At 41.3% G+C, this 25301-nt stretch overlaps 1 long non-coding RNA gene across 1 annotated transcript; it reads left to right on the top strand.

Annotated features, from left to right (window-relative positions):
* The first annotated feature begins 702 nt into the window (after positions 1–702).
* On the top strand, positions 703–19894 carry LOC309612575. Its single transcript, XR_014235285.1, has 2 exons — positions 703–3952; positions 8179–19894. It is a non-coding gene; the product is annotated as an uncharacterized lncRNA (long non-coding RNA).
* Positions 19895–25301: the final 5407 nt, after the last annotated feature.

Raw genomic sequence — 25301 nt, 5'->3', positions numbered from 1 at the left:
ATATGTATGTTTAAGCCATTGTTAATTTGGATTTTATGGTACAGTTAAATCCTGACATGGAATTAGTGTGTAATTCATATTTTCCTTTGCCTCAAAGGTGAAGAGTTTATATGCTCTTCCCTGGACATATTTTATGTAAGTAAACTGTTGGACTTGGATTCTTATGCAGTTTTTTTTTTTTTTTTTTTTTTTTTTTGGCTGCGTTGGGGCTTCGTTTCCGTGCAAGGGCTTTCTCTAGTTGCGGCGAGTGGGGGCCACTCTTCATCGCGGTCTTATGCAGTTTTAAGGTCATTCAATCTCATAAAGCTCTGGTTCATTGGAAACATTAATACATGTTTACCAGGACACACATATAAGGGTGTTCATGGCAGAATCCACTGGTGATAGCAAAAATTTAGAAACCACTGATGAAAATTATTTTTTTTTTTTTATTTATTTATGGCTGTGTTGGGTCTTCGTTTCTGTGCGAGGGCTTTCTCTAGTTGTGGCAAGCGGAGGCCACTCTTCATCGCGGTGCGCGGGCCTCTCACTATCGCGGCCTCTCTTGTTGCGGAGCACAGGCTCCAGACGCGCAGGCTCAGTAATTGCGGCTCACGGGCCCAGTTACTCTGCGGCATGTGGGATCTTCCCAGACCAGGGCACGAACCCGTGTCCCCTGCATTGGCAGGCAGACTCTCAACCACTGCGCCACCAGGGAAGCCCTGATGAAAATTATTTAAAAAAATTTGTGGCACAGTCCTGTTACTGAATATTATACAACAGTGAAAATGAGTTAACTATAACTATAACATTATTGATAAATATAGGGAACATAATGTGGAGCCAAAGGAACAAGTCCCAGAAGACAACATGTAATATGACAAGTTCAAACATAAATAAACTAGCATATTGTTTAGGCCACACGTGTGTAATAAAATGTAAAGAAGAGCAAGGGTATGATAAAAGCAAAATTTAAGAGAATGGTTACTACTGAGAGGAAGGTTGGGGAATGGGATAGAGGAGGAACACATGGGTCAACGTAAGTCATGGAAGCCTTTTAGCTCTTGGGTTGAGAGGTGGGTCCATGAGTCCTTTATTATATAATACATACAGTATAAATCAATTAAATGAGGTTTATGAAAGGACCAAAGGACTAATGATAATCCTGGATTCGTGACACATTATTAACATGAATCAGGACTCTGATAATCCAATTTTGTGTTTCTGAAGTTCATAAAATAATCATACCACTTGTGAAGCTGCCTATTAGGCAGGCCTGGCTTAATTTGTATAAACCAGGCAACAAGGATAGATGTGTTTCTATTTGTGTATCCAACTGTTTCCCTATCCAGGTTTTTAAAAATAAACTTTTAATTTTAGAATAGTTTTAGATTTACAGAAAAGTTGCAAAGATAGTACAGAGTTACTGTAAACCCTCCACCGACCACCGACCCTGTTTTCCCTGCTGTTAACATCTTACATTATATGGTGCATTTGTTCCAATTAATGAACCAATGACGATACATTATTATTATTGTTATTTTTTTATTAATTTAAAAAAATTAATTAATTAATTTATGGCTGCATTGGGTCTTCGTTGCTGCGTGCGGGCTTTTCTCTAGTTGCAGCGAGCCAGCGGGGGCTACTCTTTGTTGTGGTGCACGGGCTTCTCATTACGGTGGCTTCTCTTGTTGCGGAGCACAGGCTCTAGGCACGCAGGCTCAGTAGCTGTGGCTCACGGGCTCTAGAGCTCAGGCTCAGTAGTTGTGGCGCACGGGCTTATTTGCTCCGTGGCATGTGGGATCTTCCTGGACCAGGGCTCAAACCCATGTCCCCTGCATTGGCAGGTGGATTCTTAACCACTGCGCCACCAGGGAAGTCCCTTTTTCATTAATTTTTATTGGAGTATAGTTGCTTTACAATGTTTTGTTAGTTTCTTGCTGTACGGCAAAATGAATCAGTCATATGTATACATATATCCACTCTTATTTAGATTTCCTTCCCTGTTATTATTATTAACCCTAACCAGACTCTAAGCTTCCTGAGAGCAGGGCTTATGCATTTTAGCATTCCCCAGCATCTTGCCTCTAGTCAGTGTTCCACGTGTGTTGTATTGATGAGGACATTAAATGTACTAAATGACTAAATTGTCTGCAAAAATAAGCTCCATATTTCATGATCAAATATAATTTGCTTTAAGCAGCTAAAGCTGCTTTGAGATATAACCCTGAGCTAACTTGGGTTTAATGTTCTTAAAAGTCATTGTTTTTGAATTATTTACAAGCGTCCTCATTAGAATAAGCACAGGGAGCCAAGTGCTGAATTGGGTATTTTTTTTCTTCCCTGGGTTTCTTTTCTAAATCAGGTCATGGAAAATGGATGCTATTTCTTTAAATAATATAACCAAGCTGATCCCTGGATTACAATTAGGTTACGTAACTTGCTTATGAGCTGCTTTTCATTAAGACTTGCAGTGGGCAATGGGGCTTTACATTTCAGAACAAAGCTGGGAGAACAATCCTGCTAAAAGCCAGAATACATGCAGTGTCAGAGGCAGGAACTGCAATAACTTCGGCACGGGATTGAGTTCAGTGTAGGCGGCTCCTTTTCTCTTTAAATCCTTAAAACATCCTTTGTCCTACCAAACTCCGTGGTTCCAAATACATCCACAACAGAGTTGCGGAGGACCCACAGTAAGAGAGAAGATGAAGGTTGCTGGTCCCCAGCAGGCTGAGAAATGTAGCCCTCCAGGGAGGACATTATCAAGTTTCCGCAGAACCATGGCTCAGTTTCATTTCTTGCAGAACGCAAATTACTAGGAAACATTTAAAAAATGTGTCCAAGGGAGGTAACAAAAATCCTAGTGCCAGCCTATAACCGTATCTTTGCAAATAAGCATTTCAGATGTACAGTAAGTAAAGTAGAAGGTGTCAGATCAAGGAGAAAGCAAGAAACTTGGTGTCAAAGAAATCAAGTTGGAAGAGATTCCAGATGGGGGTTCATCAAAACATACAAACATCTGTTCTAAAAATGGAGATAAAGCCAACTTTCCCCAAAAGGAAGTTGTTCATTGCTGTTAAACAAGATTCTACAGGATGGGGCCATTTTTGAGACTAACATCAAAACCAGTCACAGAAGATGATAAATGTTGGAAATTGAAGTAAGCAAAGTTATCAGAGAATGGGGTGAAGCACCCTTGGCAATAAATGATCAGGGAAAAGCGCTGCTCTCCAGGGTGAACCAGAACATCTCATGGAAAGAAAGGATAGCATAATGCCAAAATTCTACTAGCTGCAAAATTCTTTTTTGAAATGGAATTACTGCATAGTGATTAAAATAGCAATCAGGAACAATTAAATGAACTTGGAGCCTTTCATGTCCTTGAAGAAACACCTGTCATATACTCTATGGGAAGAGTTAAAATGATAATTCTTTAAGCAGCTAAATTAAAGCTTGTTTCTTAACTTTTGATAAGTGTGATCTCTTGCAAAATTCCCCAAGTCGAGGACATTTTATTATAGAGCTATATAAAATAATAAAGAAAATTTTTTCTTTTAACCTACAGTTAGCTTTTAAAAATTACGGTTAACTTTCAACTACTAACAATATTATAGTTAACTTTTATAAGTTTTTTAACATAAAAATTAACTTTTTACTATCAATAATACTACCAATGTAAATGTAAGCTATATGCTTGAATGCAAAGCAGCTAATTAATTCTAATGGTATTGCACATTAAGCTTGGCTTCAACACAGCCTAAAACTTGCCGAAGCCCTGTTGGTTGCTGGGGAGTCTTTGATTCTGTGTGTGTGTCTAATTTACTAATGAACTTGGTGTCATTTAGGGCTGAACCAAGCACATCTGAACGGGTCTGGCTGCTCCTGGGCAGCTGGGGAAGGGCACCCACAGTGTTCTGAGCAGAGTTGGAAGAACACCAGAGCTGAGCTGAGTCAGAGGCTCTCAAAGTGTGTGGTGAGTCAGAATCAATGCCCCCCCTTGCTACCCCAGCTGTAGCAAAAAAAAAAAAAAAACAAAAAACAAAAAAAACTGGGGGGAGTTCTAAAAGGAAAGGTATTAAAGGACACACTACAAACCTCCTCCTGAGACCCTTTGCATGCTGAATGTTGTGGGCCTTGCCCATTCCTAGGGAGGTTCAGACCAGAGGCCACAGTCTAAGCAATGGCCAGAGGGAGAGCCAGCAGAGGTAACCATAATCCTAACCCTAGCATGATGGACAGCAAGAAAGGGGACAGACTGGCCAGCACACGCCACTGGGGTGTGATCACCAGCAGTGAATCTTGGGGAATCTGCAAATGGTCCTGGGAGCCACAGAGATACACCAGAGAAGGGACATGAGCTCTGGGTCCCAGATACTTGGGTTTAAGCTTAAATCCTTCCTCTGTCACTTACGTGTGTGATATTGGGGCAAGCCACTCAGACACTCTGAGCCTTACTTCCCTTATCTGAAGGTAGTAATATCCTTTCTCATTACCTGGTTGGTTTGGTGGTGAAGAAAGTGGGTTGCATGTTGCTAAATAGGATTTCATGGTATTGCTTAGCTCAATACTGGGACCTAAAATGAAGGAGGTAGTCGATAAAATATTAATGGAATGAATAAGTGATACTACCACTAGACTATACAGTTGAGGCTGTGCTTGATCCCTGGTTGACATGTTTTCCAGGACATGATTTCTTTAGACCCCTCCATATCCCCAAGAGAGCAGAAGCTATCTGTCTCCTAATCTGGGAATTGTCTGTCTCCTGTGAGGAAAGATTATATAGAAAAACTACAAGTTTAAATATTTAAAGTTTCAAAAAGCTCTATCCAGTACTCTACAGATGTGCACAACCTTCTTAAAAATGGCTCTCCCAGCAACTATGCCACTGGTGAAGATTGACATCTTTAAAAAAAATTTTTTTTATTGAAGTATAGATGATGTACAATATTATATAAGATATAGGTGTACAATATAGTGCTTCACAATTTTAAAAGGTTATACTCCATTTATAGTTATTATAAAATATTGGCTATATTCCCTGTGTTGTACAATAATCCTTGTAGCTTATTTTATACCATAGTTTGTACCTCTTAATCCCCTACCCCTATCTTGCCTTTCTCCCCTTCCCTCTCCCCACTGGTAACCACTAGTTTGTTCTCTATATCTGTGAGTCTGCTTCTTTTTTGTTATATTCACTAGTTTATTGTATTTTTTAGAGTCCACATATAAGTGATATCATACAGTATTTGTCTTTCTCTGTCTGACTTACCTCACTTAGTATGATAATCTCTAGGTCCATCCATGTTGCTGCAAATGGCAAAATTTCATTCTTTTTTATGGCTGAGTAGTATTCCATTATATGTATATCTATAGCTACCTATCTATCTATATATATATATCTCACATCTTCTTTACCCATTCATCTCTTGATGAACATTTACATTGCTTCCATATCTTTGCAACTGTAAATAGTGCTGCTATGAACATTGGGGTGCATGTATCTTTTCAAATTAGTGTTTTTGGGTTTTTTGGATATATACCCTTGAGTGGAATTGCTGGGTCATATGGTAGTTCTATTTTTAGTTTTTTGAGGAACCTCCATACTGTTTTCCATAGTGACTACACCAATTTACATTCCTACCAACAGTGCAGGAGGGTTTCCTATTCTCCACATCCTCGTCACCATTTGTTATTTGTGTTCTTTTTGACAATAGCCATTCTGCCAGGTGTGAGGTGATATCTCACTGTGGTTTTGATTTGCATCTCCCTGATGTTTAGATGTTGAGCAGAAGTTTGACATCTTAATGATGATGAAACAGCCAGAGGCTTTCGAGTCTTACTTCAGTAACAGAGCTCATTTTGGAGAAATACCATTCAGCATTCTTTTGACCAAATTTTACTGAATGTTTCTCCTCTGCAAGGCTTTGTTTTAGGTCCACCCTACAGAAAGCATTACGGATAAGGCACAGAAGCCCTATCTAAAACCTACAATCTTATGGAAGGAAACGACTGCACAGATGACTAGTAAAAAGACGGGTTGTGGTAAGAAAAGCTGAAGACAGAGTTGTGAGACCATCTTGTTTATTTTTGTAATTCTCACAGGGCCTTTTGTTCTGCCGCACAAAAATAATGATAATAAGAATAATAACAATGGTGATGATGATGATGATAATGTAATTGCAAGCATCCTGAGTGCTTACTACATACCAGACACGACACTAACAGCCTCATGCATCCATATATTGCTTTGTTTAATTTTTACAACTCTGTTAGGTAACTTCTCTTATTAATCCAGACTACAAATGAAGGAATTAGGGCAAAGATTTTCTCTGGGAGTTGCTGAAGACATTCATTTGCTTGTTCATCTGAATTTCAGCACCATATAAAACTTTGGGAAACAAAAATGGAATAAAAATTTCATTTCTAGACGCTACTAGAAAGTAGAGTTTGAAGGGGAAAGAAGAAGAAGACTGGTATTAATTGAATATCGACTATGTGCCAAGCACCTTCAAATGCATGATTTCATTTAATGTTCATTTTACAGGTGAAGCAATGGAAGATTACAGAGGTTACATAAGTTGAGCCCAAATATGCCTGACTCCACAGTCCACATTCTTTCCATTCTGTCAGTAGAGTTCTGGCTCTGCTACTTATACCTATAAATGTCACTTATGTGGTATTTTTTTTTTTTTTTAATAGATTTATTTATTTATTTATTTTTGGCTGCGTTGGCTCTTCGTTGCTGCGCGCGGGCTTTTCTCTAGTTGCGGTGAGCGGGGGCTACTCTTCGTTGCAGTGCGCAGCATTGTGGTGGCTTCTCTTTGTTGCTGAGCACGGGATCTAGGTGCGTGGGCTTCAGTAGTTGTGGCATGCGGGCTCTAGAGCGCAGGCTCAGTAGTTGTGGCGCACGGGCTTAGTTGCTCCGTGGCATGTGGGATCTTCCCGGACCAGGGCTCAAACTCGTGTCCCCTGCACTGGCAGGCGGATTCTTAACCACTGCGCCACCAGGGAAGCCCTCACTTACGTTTTCTAAACCTTGGTGTTCTCAATAGTAAAATGGGAATAAAATGGCTACCTGCCTAGTCCTTAGGACATTTTTTATTTTATTTTATTTTATTTTATTTTATTTTATTTATTTTTTAAATTTATTTGTTTATTTGGCTGCGTCGGGTCTTTGCTGCGTCATGCAGGCTTAGTTGCTCTGCGGCATGTGGGATCCTAAGTTCCCTGACCAGGGCTCAAACCCGCGCCCCCCGAATTGGAAGGCGGACTCTCAACCACTGGACCAGCAGGGAAGGCTCCAGGACATTTTTTATTTTTAAATTTTTATTATTTTGGGGTTTTTTTGGTCATTCCATGCGGCTTACAGAATCTTAGTTCCCCAACCAGGGATCGAACCCATGCCCCCGGAAGTGGAAGCACGGAGTCTTAACCACTGGACTGCCAGGGAAGTCCCACCCTTAGGATGTTTTGAGAAATCATGTGAAATAATTGGGGTGGTCTACAAAAATGAAGCAGGCATGGATCCAATAGCAAATAATCCAAATTCAAATCAAGGAGACATAAACATATCTATGATACAAAATGTTAGGAATCAATATATCTGTTTGATAAAAATGCTGGGAGCACTGAAAAGAGAGTTATTTCTGTTGCTTGGGTGAGCCATGGAAGAGTCCATCTAGAAGATGACATTGAGCTAAACCTTTAGAATGAGGAAGATTTCATTAAGTTTAGGAAAAGAAAACTGGTTTTGGGGGGAGTGGAGGGTGGGCATTTTAAGGAGAAGAAATGACAGAAAAGGCATGGAGGCATGAAAAAGTGTGAGTGTCCCGGACACAAGAGTACCAGGTGCCTGGGATTGGCAGATGATGAGCCTGGGAATAATTGGACCAGACTGAGAAGGCCTTGAATGCCATGCTAAGGCCTTTGGACTTAATTCTGTAGACAACTGGGGGCCACCGAGGGTAACTACCCAAAGAATCCACAATGACAAAGAGTCTGAACAGGGCCTTTTGCCATCCTGTTCTTGTGATGATCACAAAGTCCCATGTTCAGAACATCACTGTCTGTTGCCATGGAAATAGTAATGGGCCTCACTATGGGAATAAATTATCCTCATCATTATACCTTTCTTCCAAGGAACTCAAAGTGTTTGTTGTATGTGTTTTCTTTTCTTTCTTTCTTTCTTTTTTTTAATAGAAGCACCAGATGGTGGTTAAGGGAAAGAAGAAAGCCTAAAGACTGTTGAATTAAAGGAGATTTCAAAGGAATGGAAGGAAAAACACAAGTTGAATTTTGAAAGGTTTAATCAAAACAGATGGCAGAATATCTCAGCCTGAGGGATGGGGAAAATTTTCTCAGAACCGATCTGAAGTGGAAGCTTCCTCACCCTTGCTTCCTGGGTCCCTGTCTGATGCCTCTCTGCAGGCTGACGGTTCAACCTGGCTAATGAGGAAAGAGAGGGGTGTGTGTGTGTGTGTGTGTGATAATATATATGCCAGAGACAAGAATTAACATTGTTGAAATGCCTTTTTAAGTTACTGTAAGTACTGATTTGTTATTCATGTGATCTTTATTTTCAGACAAAATTTTTTTTAAAAATAACAAACAGAAAATTTTACTCTCTTCACGAAAGTGTGTCTGCTGTTTTTACTCTGGGGGTAGAAAAAGGAAACTATTACTTTGTGTATTTAATTTGTGCACACTTTCCTGTATCACCCTATTTTAATCATCTGTTTAATTCAGTCTTTGGACAGAATAGTCCTATGAGGTAGACATTGCTCTTCTTTGTTACAGAGGAAGATGAGGCCCACAGAGACTGCACATATTACCCAGGTTACTTCTAAGTGGCAGAGCCCTGCTCTGAGCTCTGGTTAGCGTGGGTTCTTTCCAAAATTCCAAAAGAGTTCTGGCCTTGCCGCTCTAAAACCGAGAGAACCTGGGCAAGTTTCTCATCCTCTCTGGGCCTCAGTTTCCTCTATATAATAGGAAAATCAATGCCTACATCAGCATTCTTGCTTTAGAGGCATGGGCGTGGAGTGGAATGTGAATCTGAAGAATGATAAACACTATGTACATTTTCTGATATTCTGATAATCATTTGAGACCTCTGAGTCCCTGTCTTGCCACGCTGCCTGGGGTTCTTTTGAATGGACCAATCATGTTCTGAAGGTTGAAATAGTTATTTTTTTTAAAATGTACGGTACAAAAAGCAGGGAAAAGTTAGGGCATTGGAATACCCATAGTGGTTCTTTTTATACCATGTGTATTTCATGAGTGTTTACTATGTGCCAGGCACTGTTGGTGGGGATACTAAAATGAACAAACAGGCAGGATTTGGCTATCCTAGAGTGCCTAGAAAAAGAGCAGTCATGGGAAGATTTCTACCTGGAAGTTGCATGTGAAATGAGGTTCCAGCCATTATCCTTCACAAAAGACTATTTGCTAAATTTGTATGTTGTACCTTCTTCAAGCAGGTGAGGGAAGTTGTATTACTCTGAACCTGCCCTAACAGTGATGTATCTGTCCCCACTCCCCGGTCACCCTTACTACATACAGTAATCTCAGTTTCCTGAATATTTCTGAGGCTTTTTAAAAAATATATTTATTTATTTATTTGCCTGCGCCGGGTCTTAATTGTGGCGCACAGGATCTGTTTAGCTGTGGCATGTGGGATCTTTAGTTGCAGCATGTGGGATTTTTTTTTTTTTTTTTTTTTAAGTTGCAGCATGTGGGATCTAGTTCCCCGACCAGGGATGGAACCCGGTCCCGCCACACTGGGAGCGCAGAGTCCCAGCCTCTGGACCACCAGGGAAGTTCCTTCTGAGGTTTTGATATATAAACCACACATTAGAGGGATCAGGGCAGAAACGCTTGTGTTTGAATCCTTTATCATTCTGCCTTTTACGGACTGAACTACTGGTTGATAACCCAACTGTCTGGTTGCATATTGTGGTTTTCCTGTGAGCGGGACGGGAAAGTGAGGAGGGCGAGGCAGCTGCAGTTTAACAAGGAAGGAGAAGCAGTTCACGGACCCCAGCCCAGGAGTGTGCCTGCTCCTCATCTTCAGGATGATCTTGAGTCCCTCCAACCTGCCACAGCACAAAAGGGGAAATAGTTTTCCATAAAAAGCTATACCTTTCGGTTTGGACATTTCTAACACACATTCTCTCTTGAAGTACTTTGTTTTCTCTGCTCACCCACTCTGATCCACCTGATGCAGCTCTGTGCACAACCAGATTTTACTGAGGCTTAAGTAAATTTGGAAGGGATTCTTACTCAAGGTCTTTGGACTTCTGGCTGGTGGGAAGATAAAAGAACCTTTCCTGAGTAGCAGGGCTCAGGCAGAGTCAGAGAACATATCCCAAACAGATTGTAAATACCAGGAGGTCTAGAGAAAATTTGGAAAGACCATAACCAAAGAGGGCTTGGAAAATCTGGAAAGGCAGCAGTGAGAAGCAACAGCTGGAAACAGAGAAGAGGAATCGCTCAGGGGGATTCAGGAGACAGAGACCAGAGGGGTTTTGTGCATTTTCATGACCATGCCAGATTCATTTTAAGGCAAAGATAGAAGAACCTAAGGAGATGACCATGACCTTGGAAAGGATTTTGGATTTTATTCCAAAATAAAGTCATTGGGTTGGATGTTAAGACCGAGGGAGAAAGAGGAATCAAGGAATCAACTGATGATGCCATTTATGGAGAGGAAGAATTTTAGATAAGGACCAGGGTCCTTGACCCTGGAAGCAAATCTACAGAATTTCATTTGCTTTTGTTAAGTCTGAGTTGTGTTTGGATGCAGGAGTCTGAAACTCAAAGGAGAGGTCTGGGTTGGAGAAATGAATTTGGGAGTTGTCAACACAGATACTTAATGCCACAGGAATGGATGTAACCATCTAGAGAGAGGGTGTAAAACTATTATTATCTGCATTTTAAAAGAAGAGAAAACTGAAGCTGGGGGAGGTTAAGTAACTTGTCAAATATACCCATTCTGCCCCCAGTGAGTGGTGGAACCACCATCCAAACCAAGGCCTATAATGGGTATAAAAAATAGTTATTGTTATTTTTGTTGTTGTCGTTGTAGCTATTATTTCTTGCTGAGGTTAAGGGCTTGGCCCCATTACCTTTATGTAAAACCAGCTTAGCACCCTAAACAGCCCCATAAAAATCCTCTGTGATGATACGCCACTGCCCTGGGAAACCCCCAGGCTCTGCCTCCCACCTGTTGTTTTAAACTGCTTGCCTCGTGCTGGGATCTCAGTTGCTGTGCTTTTGCCCAGCACCTGGTTATTTCTGCCTCGTTGCCCAGATCCTTTGGCCTGACACTTCAGTGGGACTCTCTGTTTGGCATCCCAGCTTTGCCCAGGGATGCTATCTTTCCCTTGGCTCCATGAGTTAAAGCCTGTGGGCCAGTCTTGCCTCAGCTTTGAGCCTAGTCCTGGATCCCAGTTCCCTAAAGCAAATATGGTTCCCTAGGTACTTGCTTTTGCAGGAAGAGAGCTCAGACAATATCCTGGCTTTGTCCTTTAATATATATTCTTTCCATGAAAAGCATCCTGGATTTATTCTCCTTACTTTTTCTTATTCTATCTTACTTTTCCAGCCTTGGGCTAATCGAGTAAGAATTCTTTATTCCATTGTCTTGGATCTTCTGAGTCTGCCTTCCTGCTTTTCTCTTCATTCCTCCATCATAGACTTTTATACTTTCTTTTTTTTAAAACCTGCTTTTACCTCTTTCTTCTTGCTTCCAAATGTCCTGGTTTTCATGAAGACCCTTCATCATTTCACTCCTGTGAAATTTCACTCCTCTTTCCCACATTATTCCTAGCTTCAAAATCAAAAAAAAGTTTAAACCTCACTGTTATTTTTTGACATTGGCTAATTCTAGCTCTTTCTCAGAGGTGTCTTCTCGCAATTCACAAATATTGTTTGGGCAAGGACCAGGTATTTAATCACACTTTCCCATCATTGCTAAATTCAGGGTGACCTACAGGTGGAAAATACCTAATGGCTGTTTATGTTCAATATTCATTCAGGTTGTCCAGTAGCCATGCTGACCAGCTAGTTAATATTTTAAAGATCACTCTGACTAAAATACTACCACTTCTAGAACAGAGGCACACTGAGAGTGACAACTGTTAACTTTAATCAGCCTGAGAACTCATTGATCCTAAATGTCAGTTTATAAGGCTCTTGGTGGCCCACCGACCTCTACATTCTTTCCAGAAACAGTGTGATGAAATAAACTCAGCAAACATTCCAAACAGAAGGTTTATAGGTCTTCCTTGCTGGGGATTAATGTTGCTACAAATTCTCAGGAGACAAGATTTCCCTGTGCCTTTGTCCAGTGATTCTCAACAAGGGCACTCTTGACCCTTGGGGAAACACAAGAATCTCCAGGTGCAGGGGAGGGGTTTGTTTGAAAAAATACATTCAATATTAGAATATACTTTTATATTTGAAAAATAAATAAGAGCCCTTTTGTTTTCATTATGCAAACTGAAGAAAGTAATGATGGACAAATGCAGGAAATAAAATAATCTCAACAGGGAGATCAGGGAGAGGAGAATGCTTTTCTAATTTTTTGTTGTTGCTGTGAACCACAACAAAATAAAAAATACATTTTGTCTTAATTCAGTATGTGTGTGTGTGTGTGTGTGTGTGTGTGTGTGTGTGTAATTAAAACAAACAAAAACATTTTACACAGTGCTTACTCTTTTCTTTTTTCCCAACTGCTGGTCATGACAAACTAAATTGATTTTATGATCCAAAGTTTGAAAAACATTTCCTTCAGGTGATAGTGTCAGAATCTCGGGAGGGGTAAGATTTTTAAGTTTATTACAAAAAGGCATTTTTAAAGAAGTTGCCTATGTCCTTGAGATTGCAGACTTACTTCTTTTTTCTTCTCTCCAAGGTCCCTGTTACTTTACTTTCTTTTGTTCCAGTGTGCATAGACAACAGGTGAGAATATAAAACCAGTTTGCTGCAGAGTGTAGAACTCCTAGATTACGTACTCTATGAAGTTGGTATATTGTAGGTACATAGTTTCATTGTTTAAACTTAAACTTATCTAACACCTATCAAGATCCTGATTAATAAATTGATTATCAGTAAACGCATTAATTAATTAATTAACTTTATCTTGTGATTTTTTGGTTCTATCCGATAATTTTTACCCCTCATTCTAAATGAAGATCCAGTTCTTAGCTCACCTGGCTCATAGGGGAACAAAGTCCCATTTTCCCTACATAGTTGAGGCCTCACCCTCTCATACAGGATGGGTCACATTCCACTCTGCCTCTTGAAATCCCAAGCAGTGATACTCTCCTGACCACCTCACCCCCTTCCCCCATCATCATCTCCGGCAGCTGGTCTCTCTTGCTGGCCTTCCACTTAGTCTACTTTTTAAGTTAGCCCTTTTATAAGAGTGACTTTCTAATCTTTTCTCCTATTTCCTGATCCCACATCTCCTGTACACCGTCCATCCTTCCCTCCCCAGAAGGCAAGAGCCCAGAGCCGGTATATCACCTACCTTGTCCATCAGATAATTGTGTATATTTTCTTGAATCCAATCTGATATTGTGATTTTTTTTTCTGGGTGTAAACCAATAATATAGAGATATGGAGGGCCGACTGTATACAAAGGCCCGGGCTCATTAACTCCTTAATTCATTCCCCTACGTTGGCTGTTATCTGCTTTCTCCACTTGGATATCATGCCAACATCTTAGCATATTTAAAATTGAATTTATTGTATTCTGCCTCAAACTATATCCCTTTCCAACTTTTCTACTGACAACGATGAGAACGGTGATGGTGAACTGTGCTGCCTTCCACTTGTCCAGAACTGCTGTGTTTTCTCGCATATCATCTTATTTGTGCCTCCCCAAAACACTATGAAGTTGACAGATGCACTTTACAAATGAGGGAACTGAGCCAAGACGGGGATCAGCACCTTGTTCAAAGTGGCAGACAGGTCTTCCAACTCTCAGTTCTGTGCCTAAGCGCTCGGCACTACCTGGCACCTCCAGCTTATAACCGCGTGGTGGTTTCTGTTCCTTTTCCTCTATCACAGTCCCACATCTAACCCATCACAACATTCTCCTGATTGCTCTTCTGCAGTGTCTCACACTTGCCATTATCAAAGCAGTTAAACAACTACCTCCTGGAGGCCCCCATCTGCTCATTCTTCAGTCACCACAGAAGAATGCTTTTCCATGCTTCTTTTCTTCTCTAATTCATCCAGAAGACATTCATTTGGAATATGATGTTTGTTTTGCGTATGTTTTCCCTTTCATGTTTTCTTCCCTCTGTTCCATGTGCATTTTGAGGTCTAATTCTGGCTTTCCTCTCGGGATTGAAATGAGGGTCTCAGATACAACAGCTCTTAGGAGAGTAGCATCACACCCACACCCCATTTGAAGAGTAAATATCTGTGGATAACTGGAAAAATCGTATGTGTAATATGTATATATGTAAATATGTTGATCTCATAATATCACTGCCTTGTGGCCTACTTCAGCTTCCTATTTCCTATTTTGGAAAATTCAAAATAGGCTGTATATCCAAGACTGTCTGTTAACTGTGAATTTTCTGACCTTGTCCTAGATACCAAAGTAATGCAGCACTTAAACCACCTGTCCCAAAATTCAAGGGTGCGTGTGGCCAGGGGCTCCCTTCAGGGGATAGATAATGGATCTATTAAATGGATCATACTTCTGTGATGCCAGAAACATCCCAAGGAAAATAAAAGGAACCAACTTTTATTATGTATCTTCTTGATACCACCACCAAGTCTGGTATTTTATCCACTTTATCTCTTTGCATGCCAACACCAACCCTGCAAAACAGGTAAAGAGGGGGTGGGAGGGAAGTTCTGTCTTGGCTGCCTAACCTGGACTCAGAATTCTGACAGGTCTAGGAAGGTCCAAAAGCTGATGGGAAGGGACCTATTTGCTTGAGGAATCAAGGAGGTCCTGAGAAATAACTCATTCTAAGGAGAGTGGGGGAAATTTGGATGAAAGTGGGAAGGATACCGTGAGTGTTGTAAGCTGCTGGTCACTAACATTACCTGCTGACTCTGCTCTGGGAATTCCTGCCTTAGTCCTAGTGAGATTGTACAAAAAGCAGAAACAAACAAAGCCATTCACTTGAAAGATATTAAGGCAAGATATTATGACCTGAGATACCCTTGCTGGACAGCTCGTGTGGCAGAGTGCAGCCCACAGGGCTCTGGAGGATCTGTGGGAGCAGAAAGCACACCGTGACCTGGGAGCATGAAGGCACTGGGCACCTGCAGCCTCAGCCCAGGCCTTGACCACTGGGCATCAGACTTCATCCCAGGTGCCAGAGCCAGAAAACAGGGAAATGGCAGACTTCATGGGCTGCTTGGATGACAATAGTGTTTAAAGAATTCTTATGAGACAATCACTGTCTCCATGTTACCTGCCTCCTTCCCCGCTCCCAGAGCTATTTGAGAGGAAATCAAAGAAGCCTATTTCACAAATACTGCTTTGGCTGGCATATTTTTAGTCGCTGTCCATTCCCACACCTGGTCTGAGAAGCAGATCACAAGCATATTTTCATCTCCATTGTATGGTTGAGAAACTGAGGCTCAAGAAATTTAAGTAGCTTGCCTAAATTAATACAGTTAGAAAGTGGCAGAGCTTGGGTTAGAATTTGGGTCTTCTAGATTTCAAAGCCCATGCTCTTTCCTTTATTCTTTTATTATTTTATTCCACAAACGTTTTTGGAGTGCCTACAATATGTCAGGCACAGGAGGCAATGTGAAACATTCTGCCCAAATGAACCTCATACGCAGTGGCAGAGATTGCTAACTGTTCACCAAAATTCATGGTCTCTTCTTCTTCCTGGACTCATAGCTAGACTACATCTCCCAGCTTCCTTTGCAGTTAGATTTCCAGCCTGCTGAATGTGAGTGGAAATGATGAGTGACACTTCCAGGCCTGGCCCATAAAAACCTCTCTCACATGTTTCTCTCTGCTGAGTTGACTAGCGCCACCTTGGAAGCCACATGTGGAAAATGGCCGAGCTCCTTCCGCTGATGAGGAACATATGATTTGGCCTGTTACATGAACAAGACATCAATTTATATTGTGTTTGAGATATTATACATTTAGGAGTTTATTTTTTACAGCACTCTCTAGATCTTAATTCAAACATACTTCTACATGAGTACTGTTTACAATGGTTTTCTTTTTACCAAAAGAATGAAGGTAAACATGCCTCCTTTTTAAACTAAACTACTTTCTAAAGACGACTTTGAAAAGTCTCGTGGTGTTGGATGGAAAACAATCATCTGCTGGCCAGAAGGGGCTCCTGTTGGCTGAAAGGGTGACGCCAGGGACTCACTCGAGAAAGCCTGCGTTGGTCCGGTGTTGCTCACAACTGAGGGGGCCATTCTCTCTAAATCTGGTTCTGTTTTACTCATCCCGCTGTGCAAAAAGACTTGATGCTACACTCTCCAGCCTGGCCTCTCTCAAATGTAATAAAGGCGATATCTTAACCTCCCTCTGCCACTCTTGTTTTACTTCTCAATTTATTCAGAACTCAGGTTGGGAAAAGGTTTGCTACTTATTGGGCTCCCTCAGAGATTTCTGGAGAAATCAGTAGTCAGTGATAATATCATGATGATTGTATAAATATATCTTCACAGTTGAACCCAATGGAATACTGCGGTTATGTTTTGTTTCTAGTACAATTTTTGCCCTGGAGTTAATAAAAACCATGTTTTTTGTTTAAAGTTTTCTTAGTTTTCTATGAACCTACACTATTTTTTTCCAACTACTACAATTTCTCTGTCAAAGATTTTTCAAACAGTATGCTAAAAGTGCTATCCATAAAAGTCAATAATTGGAAAGCATTAAAATTAAGAACTTATGTTTATCAAATGACTTGATTAAGAGAGTAAAAAAAAAAAAAAGGGACTTCCCTGGTGGCTCAGTGATTAAGAATCCGCCTGCCAATGCAAGGGACACGGGTTTGAGCCCTGGTCCAGGAAGATCCCACATGCCACGGAGCTACGAAGCCTGTGAGCCACAACTACTGAGCCTGAGTGCCACAACTACTGCAGTCCGCGTGCCTAGGGCCCACGCTCCACAACAAGAGAAGCCACCGCAATGAGAAGCCCGCGTGCCACAACGAAGACTGGCCCCACTAGCCGCAACTAGAGAAAGCCTGTGCGCAGCAACGAAGACCCAACGCAGCCAAAAATAAATAAATAAATAAATTTATATTAAAAAAACCCAGAGAGTAAAAAAAAAGCACAGAATGGAAGATACTTGTAATCCATGTATCCAAAAGAGGAATTGTGTACAGAATATATAAAGAACCCCAATGGATCAATAAGAGAAAGACAACAGAGTTTTTTAAAAGGGGCTAAAGATTTCAACAGGCAATTCACTAAAGAGGATTCCAAATGGCCTACAAACCTGTGAAAAGATCAACTTCATTAGTCATCAGGGATGTATAAATTAACACCAGACTGAGGCCCTACATATCTACTAGAATGGTTAAAATTAAGAAGGCAAACAATCCATGTGATGCCAAGGATGTGGAGCAACTGGAATTTCTACACACGGCTGTTGGAAATGTCAATCTGTACAAGCACTGTGGATAACTGTTTGAACTACTTATTAAAGCCGAACTTATACATACTCTGTGAACTAGCAGTTCCCACTCCTTGATATATACCCAATAGAAATGAGTATAGTACTCACAAAAGACGTTTATAAGAACGTTCATAGCAGTCCTAGTTGTAACAGTTAAAAACTGAAAACAAAAGTCCATCAACAGTAGAATGGATAAACAGTGATGTATGTACTCATAAAATACTATACAGCAAGGAGAATGAACAAACCATTACTACTTGTAACATGATGGATAAATCTCATAAAATGTAACATTGCATGAAAGAAAACCACACAAAAAAGCACATAATATATGATTCAATTTATATAAAGCTCAAAACGAGGCAAAACTCACCAATGGAGATGATAGAAGTTAGTTTGGTGGTTACTTTTGTTGGGTGGAAGAAGGCTGGAGTGAGACTTTCTGGGGTGCTGGTTATATTCTATTTCACAGTCTGGGTTCTAGTTGTTTGTGAAAATTCTATGAGCTGAGCAATTATGATTTGTGCACTTTCCTGTCTGTATGTTATACTATACTGAAAAACTTTTAAATCTACCAGATCATGTAGACATACTGAAAAAATATTGAAAATTCTAGGAAATGAGAGCCTTCTGGATAGATAAGCTTCACAGTATACAAACTTGTCATTATCAGTAGGATCTGGTCTCTGGAATGACAAATGTTAATTCAGATGTGTAGACTTCTCAGGGGTGAAAGGGCACTTAAGTAGCAAATTGTTTAATCACCTGTCCACACCCTTTTGAGGGTGAATATTGAAGTGGAAGTATCCAGAGTGGACATCAGTTATTTTTTTCTGCCTAGAATTACTTCCTTGGGGGCTGCTACTGTCCAATATGTTCAATATGTGGTTTTGATGTGTTGTCGGTTACAACAATCTGTCATCTACCCCCAACATAGAGGTTGATGTTTGAGCTTTGCTTGGCCAGTAACATTTTTTATCCCAGGAAGCTGAACTTCGAGTTGAGAAATACAGGCACAGAAGGGGGTGAAGCTATGTTCATATGTTGTCATAGGAAGAGAGTTCACAGTTCCTGATTCCCAGATCCTTGAAGCTGCTTTGGTTCTGGCCTCCTGACGACAAATCCAACAGATCTTTTTATTCTCTGACCTGCCCTATATCCTCCCAATCAATTTTTGCCTCAGTAGCAAGAGTTTATTTTCATAAGTTTCAACCAAAGAATTGATACAGCATTGGAACCTGCGAGGTTTAGAAACTCAGTTCTATTAGTTCATTCAGGAATTATTATGCTGCAAAGAAGTGATACACATTGACCAAACTCATAGGAATTTGATATATAAACCATGATATTAACTTATTACTTTATTCTAGGAGATATTCTTGGTCTAAAGACAAACGCAGTCATTTTGCAGAGGGCATTCATTTCATATTTAGCATTTATTTACTAAGGACTGACTCTTAGGCACTATGGTGAGCAAAGAAAAATGAAACTGGGTGTTTTCAAAATGATTTTTATAAGCTTCAAATCATGTCTTGATGTGCTATGCTTTCTAACAGTGCTACTTAATAGATTTTTCCAAAATACCATTTTGTTGGCCCCTGGTCAGAAATCTTCAGTAACCCCTCATCAACTACATATTGCCTAGAATGCTTCCATCCTCTTAATGTCACCCTCCCTATTCCTAGACAAAGCCTCCATAAAGCTCTTGTGCTACACTCTGGGGCTTAGGGAGCTGCTCCAGGCACTGCTTCCCACGTCCCTTTCAGAGCCTGCTCTCCCTCAGCACCTCTAGTTCACTCTGGTTACCTCATAACTAGTTCTGCCTCTTTGATTCGTTTATCTTGATCCTAGCCATGCTCCAGTTTGCTGTTTTGATCTTCTTTCACTGTGCATTTTGCAATTCCATGCGCCAATCTTGCCTTCCCTCTTACCCTGCCTCAACTCCCAAAACCAGGAGGGATTTGTATCTGAGGTCTCCTGGTTCCAGAGGGAGTGAGGATATGGATCAAGTCCTGAGGCCTAAGATTGGCATTCAAATTTCTCCCAAATGCCGTGTATTTTCTTTACATGAGCATGCCACTCTAGCTAGAACGATTATTTACACTCTTGCTAACAGAAATGAAGTATTTCCCAGTCTCTGCTTTTGCTTACACTGTTCTCTCTCCCAGGAAGGCCCCTACCTCTTCTCTCCCTGTCTGAATCCTAGCCATCAAGCGCTCCACAAATGCTCCTACAGATCCTTCGGGGCTTCACAGCCCCCCACCCGTGAATCTCCTCCTGATTTTCTGGTTACTCTACCATGCTCACCTTATCTCTACTACCAGTTTTCAAGCGGTCTTGAAGGTAGTGACTGTGCCTTAGACTTTTTTCTCTACTATCAATTAAAATATTCGTACTGAGGTCCTACTCTGTGAAGGGGACTTCACTGGACACTCGGGGAATACAGAGAAATAGAAGACTTAGGTCCTGTCTTCAAATAGTTACAGCCTAGTTGAGGAGACTTTGTCACTGTAGCCCATGTGCATTAGGCCTGCAATAAGTACCTGTTTATCTTAGTCTTCTAGGGCCTGCCGTAACAAAATACCACTGACTTTGTGGCTCAAACAATAGAAATGTATTTTCTCACAGTTCTGGAGGCTGGAAGTCCAAGATCAAGGCATTGGCAGGTTTGATTTCTTCTGAGGCCTCTTTCCTTGGTTTGTAGATGGCCACCTTCTCATTGTGTCCTCACATGGTCTTTCAACTCTGTGCATGCACATCCCTGGTGTCTCTTTGTGTGTCCAAATTTCATCTTCTTACAAGGACATCAATCAGATTGGATTAGGACCCACATTTACAGCCTCATTTTAACTTAATCATCCCTTTGAAGGCTCTTTCTCCAAATACAGTTACATTCTGAGGTACTGGGGGTTAGGATTTCAACATATGAATTGGGGGTGGCCATAACCCTGTTGAACAGACCATAGCCCTGTTGAACGATTGGTTAATTATAATTCTGTGGAATAAGTTACACCTTCCATAGGAGGCTAAACAGTTGTGGCAATTGCCTGTGAGTTGTCGACTGACGCAATCTTGGATTTCCAAAGGCAGTCCACCAGGTATGCTTCCTTTGGTTTTACAGCACAAAAATACAATGTAAGACACAAAGAAGAACTTAATTCCTTAAGCAATGAATAGAGTGTTTCATCTCTGTGTTTGGTTTTCCGTCTTTTAAAATTAGAGGTTGAGTCTGTACATGACCTACGGGAAACTCAGGGGATTATAATCTTATCTCTTGTACGATCATCGATGTGCAACTTCTTGAAATTTAGTTTTCAACCATTGGTCCTCTATGTTGTAAAATTTTCTTTGAGTCTTTTCTGTGGTTCAGTCCTGTCAAGAACTTGGTCTGTTAGGTGCATGTTTAGGGTGGGTGGCAGATATTGGGGGTAACTGCAGGCTAGTGAAGGTAACTGGCAGATGGATTAGCTAAGGGCAGGCCTTGTACAGGGATCAGGGTTTGCTGAAGCCTGGAGGACAAAGTTGAAGAAACAGTGAGTAAAGTTTTTCTCTACTGGATAGAGAAGCCTCAGGCTAAGAACCTGTGGGGAAGCTGTTGCTCGAAGAGCATGCAACACTCTCCCTTCTACCCAGTGGAACAGCCTTTTAAAAACAGCACTACTGTTCTCTGAGCATCATCAATATAAGCAACAGTCACATGTAGTCCTGATTGTCAGTGTGCACAGGTGCAGCTCCATGGGTTGCCAAGGGCTGGTCTGTTGGCTTCTGTGTCATATCAGTTGTTAAATACTTTCAATATCACCCCTGGGCATGTGTATAAGTTTTCTATCCTTTTTGGTAAAATTTCTGTCAAGGGCACCAGCTAATCTGCTATTCAGTGTCATACAAAGATTTACATGATAAATTTCACTCTGCATTCGGAACTCAGGATGATAAATAACTTTATGCTGTAGTGTACAGTTCCAATTAACATCAGCACTGAAGTCACCAGAACTGTCAGTTTCTCTATATGGCAGTGACTACTGACGATTTGTCTTGGTTTCCTGGATGTCATCCAGTACATTGGCCAAAGAGGCCAAAGCAGGCATCTGTGTTATATTTCAACCTCCTTCCTACCTCTTTTTTTTTTTTTTCTTTGGACCTAAACTTTTGCTACTGAGTACACAGGTGCAGCATTGGGAGATTCCTTTATTATTCATTCATTTGTTTATTCCTCCAACAAATATAGAGTTCCTACTCTGTGTTAGGTACTGGACACAATGGTGAACAAAACCTGATACGGTCCTTGCCTTCATGGAGTTTATTTTATTTATTTATTTTCAAAATATTTATTTATTTATTTATTTGGTTGTGCCAGGTCTTAGTTGCGGCAGGTGGGCTCCTTAGTTGCGGCTTGCCGGCTCCTTAGTTGCAGCATGTGAACTCTTAGTTGTGGCATGCATGTGGGATCTGGTTCCCTGACCAGGGATGGAACCTAGGCTCCCTGCATTGGGAGCATGGAGTCTTATCCACTGCACCACCAGGGAAGTCCCTTCATGGAGTTTAGAGTCAAATGGATAGGTTAATGGCAGGATAAGTCAAGAAGTCATGTCCCCACTTATGGCTTTAATCTCATCCCTGTTCACTTCTGTTAAACGTTGCTTGGTCAGTTATTTTTTTTTGCCACTTCAATCTTTTCTAATAAATGATCTTCCCCTCTGCCCACCAACTTGTCATATCTGCCTTCTACTGAAATGATAATCCTCTTGTGTTCATTAAAAAAAAATATATATTTTTTTGGTTCACCACACGGCTTGCGGGATCCTAGCTCCCCAGCCAGGGATCAAACCCGTGTCCCCTGCAGTGGAAGAGCGGAGTCCCAACCACTGGACTGCCAGGGAAGTCCCTCATTTAAGTTCTTGATTGCCATTTTCTCTCTCCATCAACAGACTTCACAAGTGAGTTAGTCTTGACCTCCTAGTGCCCACTCACTTCTTTACCACTTGTAATCCTGCTTCCATGCCCACCTCTCTGGGTGGCCAGGTGATTTTATTGCTCTCTGTGTTGCCTCTTTTTGGTCATCTGAGTGTTCTTCTTCCTTTTCATGCTAACAGCAAGCAGCAGGCAAGCAAGATCCTTTACATCTGTGAAACTTGTCCCAGAAAGCCTTCCCTCAGACTCATCCCAGCAAGAATGCCTCCTGCAGGAAGCAACTAACTAGCTGTTTGGACAAGTCACTTAAGTTCTCCAGGCCTCAGATGCCTTATCTGTAATATGAATAAGTGGTGCCAAGATCTCTTCCTGTCTTAGGAGTTTGGGGGTGTAGAAGATCAGATGAGGGAAGAGTCAAGGGAAAGAGTGCCCCCAGTGTCTCCTGACCCTAGGGACAACAGGAAAGTGAGGAGATAGCAAACTCTGACAGCTCTTGGAGAAGGGATAGTTGGGGAGGGGGAGGCAAAGAGAGGCTGGAGGGCAGTGATGAGGCTGGGCAATGGGGACGAGCAGAGGGGCAAAATAAACTCTTTCCTGGAATCATAGCTATAGACACTCTTGGGACAAGAAGCTCTGTGCAGGCTCTGAGCTTGTGGACCTAGGATTGCTGAGTTTGAAGCATATCATGTTTGACACATGCTAGCTCCATGAATGGTGATATGTACACTTCCCTTCCCCAAAAGAAGATATACAGTATAAGCACCAACTATCGGGGTTAGCTGAACACATGAAACTTCCCTATTAGAAGGTGAGTGCCTTGAGGGCAGGAAGCCTCTCTTTTCAGTCTGTATAGCTTCTCAGTGTAGTAAGTAGCACTCAGTTTGTTAAATTGAACTGAAGAATATTCTTACATCTTATTCAGCTTGGTTCTGGAGGGAAATTCTGAGAGAAATCCAGGGTGTTTAATACATTGGATTATTTTAGCACTGATGCTTGCACTTTTACATTCTTCTTATATGAAACCTCTCCTCGTTTATTTACTTGTTTATTCATTTGTTATCTGCTTCTCCCACAATGTAAGCTTTTGAGGACAGATACTGCTTCCCCAGCATCCTCAATACTTAGAATAATGCTCGGCACATAGTGGGCTCTTAATAAATATTTACTGAATGATTGCATGAACGAATCTCTGCATAAAATCTCTACTTATGATTCTTGTCTTTAAAAACTTAGGGGCTGCCAGCTTGCCTTCAGGACAGAGGAAGTATAGCTAGCAATATCCCCTTCTCTGCTTTCTTATCCCTTTCCTCTGCACAAGTGGCAGAGTTTGGGCAGCCCTGAAAGACGGGAGGAGGAGAGAAATATGGCCACCCCACCAAGCTGAAAGAGTGGGACTTTGTCACTAGGTAGCCACCCAGAAGATTCCACAGCTGCCTACTTGAATCTGCTGTGGTCTGCAGCACAGTGGTGAGTGGGAGTGCAGGAAAGCTTTGGCCAGGGGATGGCCAGCCCCACGTGAGTTATGGGGCCTCCGCAGCAAGAATCCCCTCAGCAGGCCTGACTGGGGAGTCTTCTTCAGGGCACTAATGGGTACCACCATGAGCTCTCACCCATGTATCAGCTGCCTTGGCAGAGGTCCTGGTCCCCAGCACCAGCAGCTGGTAGGCCCCATCTTCATGGGAAAATTCACAGTCATCATTGGTCCGCAGAGATACGAGAGAATGAATTGGTGTATCAATAGCTATTGGTTGTACCAGTGTTTAAAGAGCAGCAGTGTAGGTTTTCCTTCTGAAAGCCAAACTGAATGAAAAACAAGGGGTGTTGGTTTTATCCTGGTTGTGGAGGGCCCTGCCCTCATTGAACTTGCAGGCTGTGGAATCTATAACCTAAAGACCTAATGATGGTGGAAAAGGCGTGACTCCTAGCAACCATTCCTGTTGCTCTCAGAAAGGCTGGCTGAACCACAAAGAGGGTGAAGTTCATCTTCGGTAGCCTCTGACTTCCCTCCGCGATACTTATCTATTCCAGTGCCCCTACCTCCCCAAAATGGGAAGAAAACCATCTGCTTCACTGAAATCATGAGCAGTCTAAGGCACATATAATTTGCTCTTCCTCCTGTATTTAAATTCTAGAAGAGGATTGCTCAAGTAAGTAACAATTATGCCCTTTGATTTGACAACCTCCTTTGAGGACTTAGGTCCAAGGAAAGACTCCAAAAGTGAGAGAGAGGAGAAAAGACCCCAAATTTGCAATAATAGGGAATGGTGAAATCAATGCAATTGAATACTATACAACCCTTAAAACCCAAGAAGTTTGAGGCATCTTTAAGAAATAATGCTGAAAAAGGAAACTAGAACCTAAAATAGTTTATGCACTGATTACATGTCTGACTACTGATTTGTAAGAATATGTGAATTTTTATACACTGATAGTGTGTTGTATATCACTAATCTGTGTGTCTAGCTCAACACTTTGCTCGTAGTAGGCACTTAGTTAATGTTTATTGAATAAATGAAGGAACCAGAAGTAAATTTAGAGAAATGCTTGGAATTTATATTCATCAGATTTCTTTTACTATAAAGCTACTTTATTATTGTTTTTAAATTTTATTTATTTATTTTTGGCTGTGTTGGGTCTTCGTTGCTGCACACGGGCTTTCTCTAGATGTGGCAAGCGGGGGCTAATCTTCGTTGTGGTGCGTGGGCTTCTCATTGCGGTGGCTTCTCTTGTTGCGGAGCATGGGCTCTAGGCGATCGGGCTTCAGTAGTTGTGGCACGCGGGT

This window comes from Balaenoptera borealis (assembly GCF_965194805.1).
Source record: "Balaenoptera borealis genome assembly, chromosome: 15".
NCBI classification, from domain to species: domain Eukaryota; kingdom Metazoa; phylum Chordata; class Mammalia; order Artiodactyla; family Balaenopteridae; genus Balaenoptera; species Balaenoptera borealis.
The sequence above is the reverse complement of the archived record's forward strand: the minus strand, read 5'-3'. Positions and strand labels throughout refer to the sequence as shown.